General features: G+C 41.8%; 1 non-coding gene across 1 annotated transcript; it reads right to left on the minus strand.

The window, feature by feature from the left end:
• Positions 1 to 5552: 5552 nt before the first annotated feature.
• On the minus strand, positions 5553 to 5625 carry Trnaa-agc (transfer RNA alanine (anticodon AGC)). Its single transcript has one exon. It is a non-coding gene; the product is annotated as a tRNA-Ala (tRNA).
• Between the last annotated feature and the right edge of the window lie 5577 nt (positions 5626 to 11202).

Consider the following 11202-nt stretch of genomic DNA (forward strand, 5'->3'; position numbering starts at 1 on the left):
CACTTGGCATGATTCTTCTGGGCACACAAAATCCACAGAGGGCAGGAGCCAGGTTGATGACCAAGTGTCCTGACTCAGAATCGAACTTTCCACAGAGCATTTCCAACAGTGTAAATCACCAATAATTAGTTGCTATATTAACATTGCACAATGCTGTACAGCCTATCAATCATTTTCATATACATGTCTCATTTAATTCTCATAAAAACTCAATGAGGTGAATATTATTCTTCTACTCTTACAGAGGAGAAAACGGAGGCGCAGATAACTTAAGCAAATTGTCCCAGATCTCAGGGCAAGTGTTTATCAATGATGGGTTTACACCTGGTCTTAGGTGTCCAAGTCCATTTGTGCCCTTGGTCAAGGTGCAAAGATGAGAGGTAGGAGTGGGGACTGTAGGTGGAAGGGTCCATGCAGAGGAATGTGGGGGTAAAATCTGGTCATTTAGGAATAGACTGTCCCTACCCAGCGACGGCCTTTTAACAGCCTTCTTTCTGCCTGGGAAAGTAATCAGGTGGAGGCAGAGACCTTCAGATCTGGAAGTGACCAAGGTTATTATGGGTTCAACATCTCCATTTTTCAGATGGGAAAGCTGCTGAGGTCCAGAGAGGTTAGATGTCTTGCAGAGACACACGGCTGCCTGGGATGGTTTCCCAGTTTTCTGCACTGACAATGGAATTTCTACCACTGCACATAGGAGTTCTTTCCTGCCTTTCTCTCTCCCTCCCTCTCTCTCTTTGACTAGGTAAAAATGTGTTTACAATGAAAGATAATTGGAAGTTTCTTAGATAAGCAAGCCAATATTAACATCTGCTACTATTCATGGTGCCACATTCTGTGCTAGATACGTCACATGCATGATTTTTTTTTTTTTATCTACAAGAACTCTTCGAATTCTATATTATTATCTTGTTAAGACACTAGGACCAGGCACGAGGAGGGACTGGCTCAGGCAATATTGAGTTCATGCTTTTCCCACGGTGCAGTGGGGCCTCTGCAATAATTTATCACTTGTCCTAGAAAACCGAAATGTCTGAATTTTTTATATAGTCGAGTATCATTTTTTTTTGGAAATCATTAAAATTCAAATTGTCTGTGTTTATTCCTAGAACTATATCTGATTAAAAAGGGAGATAGGGGAGATGAATCAGTTATCGCCTTTAAACAGAGTCCTTAGAAGTCTTGATTAATACATATTTTTTTTATTGTGGAGGAAAACCAACATTTTTTTAGAGCTATAATTCAAGTCATATGCTTAAGTAATTTTTTTTAAGAGAAGAAATAGTTTTTTATTTTCTTTCAACCCTGTTCCTCTGGAGTGGTAGGGGCACAGTTCCAGGGGGTACTTTCGTATTAATTAGTTTTTCCCTTCAAATTCAAATACCTTTCAGAGAGCTCAGCATATTCATCATTTATACCTCAGTTAGAGTTACTTTGATATGTGTGCTTTCCGCAGCATATGATATGTTTTCAAGAGAGGGGGGGGGGAAGTGTATTGGGAGGGGGGAGATACAATTTTTTCACTTGGAAAACTTTGAGGTCAAAGGAGGTAAACCAAGAGGTTGGTAAGGGTCATAGTAAAGATTCTCAATTTCTGTTTTTTTTCCCCTCTGACCCTTAGTGTCTGTCCCTGGCCAGTGTACCCTGAAATCCTGATGTGAAAAGGGGATTCAATTACTGGCTTCAAGTTCTCACGTTTGTCAGGCACTGTATGGGGGTATCATGATATGTCCTTCAATATGATTCCAAACACTAGACGCCTGTCATTTGACTCACCTCTTGTTTTTAACCTACAAACGTAAGCTTGAATTCTGATACGCATCTGATTGCTGATGGCTCATTTTGGCATCTGAACCCTGTTGACTTTTCCCATTCCCAGTCCCCTACTTGTAATTCTTGGACTTGTTTATTTATTTATTTTTCCCTGGCTTCCCATTCTGGGTCTGGGATGTCTCATTGCATCCGTCATGATGGAACAGCCAAGATTCAATCTCATCGAGCGTCCAGGTAAACAAGAGGACTGTTGCAGCACTTGACGATCTCACCTCTTCATCTAGCATATGGTGAGATTCTCATGGTCTTTTTGAGTAGGGGGTTGATTTTATACGTAAGAGTTCAATAGTTCAGAACTATTCTGTAATGAAGGGACAATAACAGTTATTCTTTCCAGTTGTTAGGTCAACTATGACTTTATAAATTCTAACACACTATTCCAAGTTTACATTAAGTTCTGTGTTGTCTGGGAGTGAGGTCAGTCCTCTTTCCAAAGAAGACCAGACATACTCCTGTGACGCAGGATATTTGATATAATTCTCTTGGGTGATAATTTTTACTGCTTCTTCCTCATTCTAACAGTGAACAAAAGTCAGTTTGCCCACTGAGCCTAGATTTTTGAAGTAACTTTATCAGTGTGAACTTCTAACTTATCTCATGAGGATGTGGTTAAAGGAAGGAGAATTTTCACATCTAAGAGAGCTAATCCAAATCAAGATCCTCATTTGGGAAAGGCACTCAGTATCTTATCCCAGCAAAGTTGGTGCTTTGTCTTGCAGGTGTGTTGAGAGTTCACAGTTATGGCTAGGTCTTGACAAATGAGCTCGGGATTTATTTCTTGTCATTTTCCAAGAATATATTGCTGCATCTGCAAAGTAAGATATGGTGGATTCTCAAATATCAGTTCTTTCAGACCATTGCTCTTAAGAATTCACATTGGGTTTATTTCTAGAATTATAACTGATTATGACAGAGAAGTCAATGAGTCAATGTCATCTCTTAGAAGCTCATGATGATTTTAAGGGCATAGTGTCAATCATCCGTCTCACCCAAATCAAACAGTTTCAGGTGTGGCTCTTAACTTAATGGATTTCCCCGGAGGTAACTCTTTATATGATTACTTGCAACTGCCTTTGGAGTGGTAGGGTTTGGTGGAGCTGGGAACACTGACCTAGGGAAGGATATGGGCCAATTCTTGGCAATCACGTGACTCATCAGCCGTTCTTTCCTGTCATTAGCTTGGCACGGACTGGATGATCCACAGAGTCCTATTCCCGGTGGTTCATGTTGAAATTCTCTGTTGTGCTTTGAAATCTTAAGTAATGATTTCCTTCCATTGTGCAACTCATGAAGTCTGATAAGGCAATGTGGGTGGCATTCTGTTCCTGAAAATCTCTCTCTCTTACAGAGGCCACCTCTAGGTGTTCTAGAGTTGCTTGAGGAACGTTAGCACTGGATAATGCCGGAGAGGGCAATAAAACACACCCTAGAGGAGCAGAGACAGAGATGAGCAGGGGCAAATCTAAGAGGGATGCAGCAAGAACTTACAGGATGCATCATGCAGACAACCAAGGTCAGGGACAGCAGAAGGGAACACCCAGAAAACAGTCCCTGATAAACCAGTGCGGTAATTGGAAGTGTTTGTGGGGATGTGAAGGAAGACTCTGGAGGCCTCCTGGGTAAGATAAGGCCAGCAATCAACGTGTCAAGGTAATTTGTTAGCCGTTCTGGCTTTAGGTGGAGGTGTATAAACCTGCCTGCTGTGATGTATGACGGCTGCTAATCTGAAGAAACTTGGCCACAGAAGCACAACAGCCAAGTGGAACTTACTTGGAACTGACAAGACAGTCACCTGTACCTATAAATGTCACATCTGCCCCATGAAGGTAGACCCTGATCACAATTCTCTGATGGAGACGCAGGACGGGGCATGGATTCCCTATAGCAGGGAAGGCATCTCCCAACTTTCCATGATCTTGCTGAGAAGTTTGTATGAACTAAGGTTCTCCAAAAAGCTGCAAAATGGGTATAAAGGCTTTCTTGTGTTTGGTACTGGGGATTGAACCCAGAGGTGCTCTACCACCGAGCTACATCCCCAGCCATTTCTAATTTTTATGTTGACCGGGTCTCACTAACTTGCTGAGGCTGGCCTTGGAATTCTGGCCTCAGCCTCCTTAGTGGCTGCGTTACAGGTGTGTGTCTCACAGCTGGAAGTAGAAAGGCTTCTTAGTAGATTCATCTCGACAGGCCAATCAGACATGAACCAGCCCTCCACATCCACACGAACCCTGCACAACCCTTGCCACCTCTCGGAACAGTAATGATGTGCTCTCTTCTCATTGATCTCACTGCTTGTGCTTGACAACGCCACTGAGCCCAGACCAGCTGTTCACAACCCTAACCATCTCAACGATCCCACACTGATTACATGCCCCACACCACGCTGTTAATCTCACTCCTGACTTTGTATTTTTCTCACTTCCTGCTAAGCTCACACTGACAGCACCCACCTCCACCACGGCAGCGATTTCACATCCGCTCCTCACTGAGTGCAGCTGAGCTCACATGGCTGAACTCACTGATCATACAGTGTTGAGACACACCGGCTATTTGTCCACTCAATATCTACTTCTCTGCTTTTATTTTATTTTTTTTTTCCCCAGAAATAAGCTCTGGTTTTACTATGATGATGATACGTAAGCTACCAGACTGCCTTTCCTGGCCCTCTCTGCTGTTACATTTGATGATGTGATTAAGTTTTGTCCAATGAAATTTGAGGAGAAGTTATTGCGTGGAACTTCTGGGAAGGTCCTGGAAAGGGACCAGGATGCTGGGGTCTTCATCTTTTGCTCTTAGTCTCACCATTCTTCTTCCACCTACTTTCAAAAACAGGTCTGAGAGTCAGGTCTCATCAGTTATCTTGTGACTTTGAGAATAGAAGCCACCTCATAAGAATGGTGGGGGTCCTAAGTTAGAGTGTGTGTGGGGGTCTGAGTCCTTGATAACTTCATAGGACTGCAATATCACCCTGAACCTTCTATCTTTTGATTTCTTTTATGGGAGGAAATGAGCCCTTTGTTTTGCTTGAGCCACCGTATTTGGGTTTCTATAATGGTTTTGGGGCAACTTTATGTGGCTGTGAACAAAATACCTGACAGCAAGAACTTAGAGGAGAGAAAGTGTATTTGGGGCCCAAGGCTTCAGAGGTCTCAGTCCGTGGACGGCCAACATTCCTGCATTAACACAAGAACTTGGGGGGACACCTCATGTCTAAACGGTAACAGTTGCTATGTGTGAATCCAGTTCTTACCGACACAGCCTTCCCCTTTCTATGGAGCTCACACTGACTACACCTATGCTTATGATCCCCCTCGGCCAATGTGTGTGTGTATATTAGCAACTGACAATCATGGTGCATGAGTGAAACACCTGACTTATTTTTTAAGGCTGAGACGAGTCTCTGCATTTTTCCTTTTGACTTATCCAGTTGTATAAGGCAGAAGGAATCAACTCTCTGAGGGACATAAATCACATTCTGTAAATGTTAATGGGGAAGAGGCTGAACTCAAACTCCTCAAGCTGTAGCCTGGAACCAATATTCAGATGGTGCAGAGAGATGTTGGGACCAGCGGTTCTTCCTTCTCTGGATCAACACCAAATCACGTTATAGAGATCACTTCTGCATCGTGGAGCTTGGGGTGCAGGAAGTCTGATGGGCAAACCTGTCCATTTCCTTTTATTTATTTTATAGGTGGACACAATATCTGTATTTTATATCTATGTGGTGCTGAGGATCGAACCCAGTGCCTCACGCATGCTAGGCGTGCGCTCTACCACTGAGCCACAACCCCAGCCCCAAACCCGTCCATTTTCTATGTAACGCGGAGTCTCCTCCACACAGTGCACCTCCTAAGGGAAAATACACTCAGCTTTCCTCACCTGCAGACTCTCCATCTGCAGATTCAATCAACAATAGGTCAAAAATATTTTTAAAAATTGCGTCTGCATTGAATATGTGCAGGCTTTTCTCGTCATCACTCCCTAAACGATAGAGTGTAACAACTATTTACATAGAATTTACATTGTATTAGGTATTATGAATAATCTAGAGAAGATTTAAAGTGTGCAAGAGGATGAGCTTAGGTTGTATGCAAGCACTATGCTGTTTTATATAAGGGATTTGAGCTTTCATGGATTTTGGTATTTACAGAGGGTCCTGGAACCAGTCATCCATGGATACTGAGGGACAATTGTGTTTGAAAAACATTTACACATTCATATCTTCTGCTTAATAGCACCTTTCCTTCTAAAACCCCAGGAGAAGAAAATTTTGGCTAGGGAGATTGCAACTGGAAATCAGGGACTGGAGAGTTGGGCTCACATGAATATTGCCCAATACGGGGATATTCTGTGAATGGCGCTCCCTCCAGGGGGCAGAGCAGTGGTGGTCTTGACTTATTGCCATCTTATCTTCCATCACAGTTGCCGATCAAGGTTTTGGAAGCATGGACACCGTGAAACGCTTGTGCTGATTTTAGTTCCTTATTCTTTTGAGAAAACTCTCTCCTAGAGGCTTTAACATGGTGGAGTGGGGAGAGGGGTTCTATGGGAAGACACTGTTCAGGTACGTGGTTTTCTCACCAGAGACTTTTAAGGCTGCAAAGAGCAAGCCTGAGAAGTGTGGGATTGAACTCTAGATAGGAAACAGTTACCTAGCTACGGGAATTACCTCTTTTTGTTCAATCAAAACTAGGAGGTATGACTTAAAACCTTTCAGCAGAGCTGAGCATGGTGGCTCGTGCCTGTAATACCAGCAACCCAGGAAGCTGAGGCAGGAGGATCACAAGTTCAAGGCCAGCCTCAGCAACTTAGTGAGACCCTGTCTCAAAATAAAAAAATAAAATGTGTTGAGGATGTAGCTCAGTGGTAGGGTGTCCCTGGGTCCCATCCCTAGTACCAAACAACAAAAGCAACCATAAACCTGGAGGAAGCAGGTCTAACATAAAAATGAAATATTATTTCATTAGTTCTTAGGTGGCTGGTCTCTGTACTTCTGGGCTCCCGCCCTTCTTGACTAGATGAGGTATCCGGCAGAACCATAGGAAGTGTCTAAATTACTCTCTTTGGAGACCTTTGATAACTGGCTGTTACTTACCAGTTGGGGGTCATGACCCCTTGGGAAATTCCAGGTCCTCTTTCAGACTTGTTCAGGAGGACTGACAGATGTGAATCAGGCTCACCCCTTTATTTTGCTCCTAAGAGATTCCACTTGGATAGACAATCACACATTTAACCATTTCTCTAATAAATAACCTGTGTTCGTTTTTGGGTGATGGATTTTATATCATTTTTTTTTTTTTGTAGCAGAGATTGGACCCAGGGGTACTTAATCACACTGAGCCACATCCCCAGCCCTTTTAATTTTTTATTTTGAGACTGGGTCTTGCTAAGTTGCTCAGGGCCTTGCCAAGTTGCTGAGGCTGGCTTTGAACCTGCAATCCTCCTGCCTTGGCCTCCTGAGCTGCTGGGATTACAGGCACGTGCCACGGCACCCGGCTCATATCTTCTTAACCTCTGTTGCCCTTCCTTTCTGCCCATTCTGTCTACCGCAGCCTTTGGATATTATTTTCATCCTTTCCATGTTAAAATTATGCTTTACAATAAAGAAGCTGCTGTGTCAAGCCTTCATTCATCCAGGCTGTTCCATGTTGTCCCTGTTGGTAGGGACACATCACTTAGCTTACCTGAGCCTCAGTGTCCTGATCTGTCAAATGAAGGCAATACCAACCCTGAGACAATTCATTCAAGTCACAAACTGGTGAGTGGTAGAGTCTGGGGCCACACCCAGAGCTCCTCATTCACCTCTTCAGTCTTTTCCTGTGACATCAATAACCCAGCTTGTTATGAAAATCAGATTAGGTAACGTACGTAGCGAGAGGCATTTTACATTCTGAAGAGTGACACGAAGATCTTGGTGATTATTGCTAGGGATTTACGCTCCCTAACGTAAATCCTGGTGGCAGAGTGAGGCCTCTGATCTTAGAGAAAATTACTTTCCTTCACTGTTTCATTTCTCCCACAAACCTCCGGGGAACAGCTCTTAGGCTTTGTAAAGAGTCATCTGATGCTTATGAGATTTTTAAGCTACAGCTGGGAAAGCTTCTGAAGGCCTTTTCCCGTGTCGGAGTCTTCTCCGATCTCACTGTAAGCTCCTTTGCCACCAGGGACCACAGTAATAATGTCATACCCTTTAGGCATCTTTCTCTCTCTCTCTCTCTCTCTCTCTCTCTCTCTCTTCCCCTGTCAAGAGAGCCTGAGGATTCCACGCTCCCTTTTTGTATCTCTGTGGCTCAGAGCCAAGCTCAGATCGTGTTCATTTCTGATGGACAAAACCACCTTAGCGTGGAACCTCTTGGAAAGACTATTTTTGAGGATACAATGGTAAATGTGATCTGGGAGCTGGATCAGGATTCCTGATCCCAGGGACTGTGGAGGTTGAGGCAAGAGGATTGCAACTTCAAGGTCAACCTCAGTAACTTAGCAAGACCATGTCTCAAAATAAAATATAAACAATACCATCAATCAATCAATCAATCAATCAATCAATCAATCAAACAACAGCAAAAAAACAAACCAAACCAACAAAATAACTACAAAATCAGGCTGGGGATGTTGCTTAGTGGATATAGCTTACTGAGTTGGACCCCCAGTATCAAAAACACACAAACGAGAGAGGCATTGTGTTGTCCCAGAGGAATTAACATTGCCCATAGGTGGGGACTTCAGGTCCAGGACTGGTGGTGCTGATGAAGTGTCTCCCACGCCCCATCTGATTCTGAGGCTGCAGTATCTGCTGTGGGTTGTTCCTCTCCTTGCCTTGGGCCCTCGTGCTATTCCTCTGCTGTCCACACGGAGGCGCTGGCTCTCCCATTTCTCTTTGTATAGGACCTAAAGACATTTCAGAGGGTCTGAGTTCTTGGGAGGAGTGAGCTGCTTTTAAGTAAGTTAAATCACCAAAAATAATAGAATTGTAAGTTTTTTAAGACAGAAGAGTTTCTGAGGAACCTTGTAATTCAAAGTTCTTATTTTATGGACTAGCATAACTGAGGCTCAGGGAGGGTAACAGATCTGCTCAGACTTTTGCAGGCAATATCATCTGGGTTAGGATGATAATGCGGGTTTCTGATTTTAATTAAGTGTTCTTTACTCCTGAATCATAATCAAGAGGAAGACATACTTTTGAGGAGGGTTAGGGCATTACCTGATTTATTATCTGGGGACAGTAGCCACTCTAAAATAAAATGGCTCTGAGATAGTTTTCAAAAACCATCAGGGTCACAAAAATGGACATATAAATTGCAATGTCCCTGTCTACATTTCCCAGAGCTCCTCATTTCTCTTCCTGTTTATGATTTCACCTTCCAGTGTGTTCCATCTTCATAAAGTAAAGAGCACAAGGAGGTACCCATAGGAAGCTTCATGACATGTTGACCTTCGATTTTTTTTTTTTTTTTTTTGGTTGGGAAACATGAGTTCTAATGAGAGCCCAGAGAGGAAGAGAATAAAAAGGACACATTTCCTTCATCTTGATCTCTGCTGACTGATTTCCTTTGTGGCGGGGGATGCGGACTTGGGCTTATTTCCAAGGCTACGTGTAACCAAGAACTGGAAATGAAAAACTTAGCCAGGGCTCAACAGTTTTCTTTATGAAATAAATTTTATTTCAAAAATTAAATTCAACTATCATGTAAAATTATAAAACAATTTTACATTTTCACCCAATGGTGTATTGGAGATGAACCACCCTTGGCTCACAAGAGTGGGTGGTTATTCAAGAATTGTTCTCAGTCTGTTAAGTCTTGGGTCGCTTGAAATCAGACATGATAGAATGGAGTGTTATTCACACCATGAAAATCAACACATGCTACAAATCAGAGCTTTTTATTGTTTTCCAGAGAGCCAGTTTGCCAGCACTGTGATATCTTTGGCACATGAGACATTTCATTACCCAGAGGTAATCACTATTAATTTTCTTATGTAAATATTCAGAAAAATTATTATTCATATGCTAGCACATATGCATGTATTACTGTAATTCATTTATAGAGAGAATCATATTTTAGAAAGTTTCTTGAGATTTTTTTTTTCTATTTAAACATGTAAGGATCCAACTCAGTTTTAAATTATTATATAGTAGGCTCTACTGTAGTTTATTCAACCAATGACGCAATGACTTCATGTGTTCCTTGTTGAGGTTTCTCCCAAAGGAGATCCTGAGATATGGACTTAGGTGCAGACAGTTTGTGGTTAGCTCCCCAAATTTTTATTATTACTATTTTTTATAACAGACTTTATATTTTATAACAATTTAAAATTTTACAGAAATCCTGAGAATCTAGCTTTCATATAATCCCTCCTGACAATTTCCCTATAATGAACATTTTACTATCATATGGTAGATTTGTTACAAATAATGAACTGATAATGCCTTGCTACATTATTAACCAAGGTTTATAGTTTATTCAGATCTCATTTTTTTTTTGGTTTCAGGGTCAGATTCAAAGTACCACATTATATTTAGTTGTCAAGTCTCCTTAGGTTCATCTTGGCTGTGACAATTTCTCGCTTTCCTGACTTCTGATGACCTTGATGGTTTTGAAGAGCACTGGTCAGGTAAATTATAGAAGACTTTCCTGTTGGAATTTGTGTGCTTTTTTTCTCATGATCAGTCTGGGGTGTGAGTTTTTTTTTTTTATAGGAAGATTGCAGAGGTAAAGTGTCATTTCCATCATCTTATATTAAGCATACAAATTATCAGCATGATCTGTGATTGCTGATATTGACCTTGACAGCTGACGGAGGCAGTGTTCCTCAGGCATCTCTCAAGTTACTTTTCCCACCTGCTGCCTTTCCATACTTCTTCATTCTTTGCAAGGAAGACACTCTGTGCAGCCCACACTGAAGGAGTGGGAAACTCTGCCCCCTCCCTGCAAACTACCCCTCTTTGAGGATAGAGTATGTACATACATTATTGGAGTTCTTCTGTACAGGATATTCATGTCTTCTCTCATTTATTTACTCATGCATTTATTTATATCAGTGTGGACTATGGATAGTTATACTTTATATTATAATTCAGTATTATTTTATGCATTTTGTTATTCAGCTTTGGTCAGTGGGAGCTCTTTCAGTTGGATCCTGTGGTGCTTTTAAGGAATAGAAATGTATTCTGTTTGCCTCAAATAATGGGGGAGTGCTGAATTTTGTTTGTGATGGCTGGCTTTGTTTGACTTCTAAAACCATTTTGGTCAGCCATCTGTCCCCCATCGTTAAAGAAGATTCTTCATTAATAATTGTTCATTGAGGTTTCTCGTTTTGGGCTTTGATCTAATTTTTTTTTCTAACCAAGGCTAAATTTAAGAAAATATA

Source organism: Urocitellus parryii, chromosome 11 (genome assembly GCF_045843805.1).
Source record: "Urocitellus parryii isolate mUroPar1 chromosome 11, mUroPar1.hap1, whole genome shotgun sequence".
NCBI classification, from domain to species: domain Eukaryota; kingdom Metazoa; phylum Chordata; class Mammalia; order Rodentia; family Sciuridae; genus Urocitellus; species Urocitellus parryii.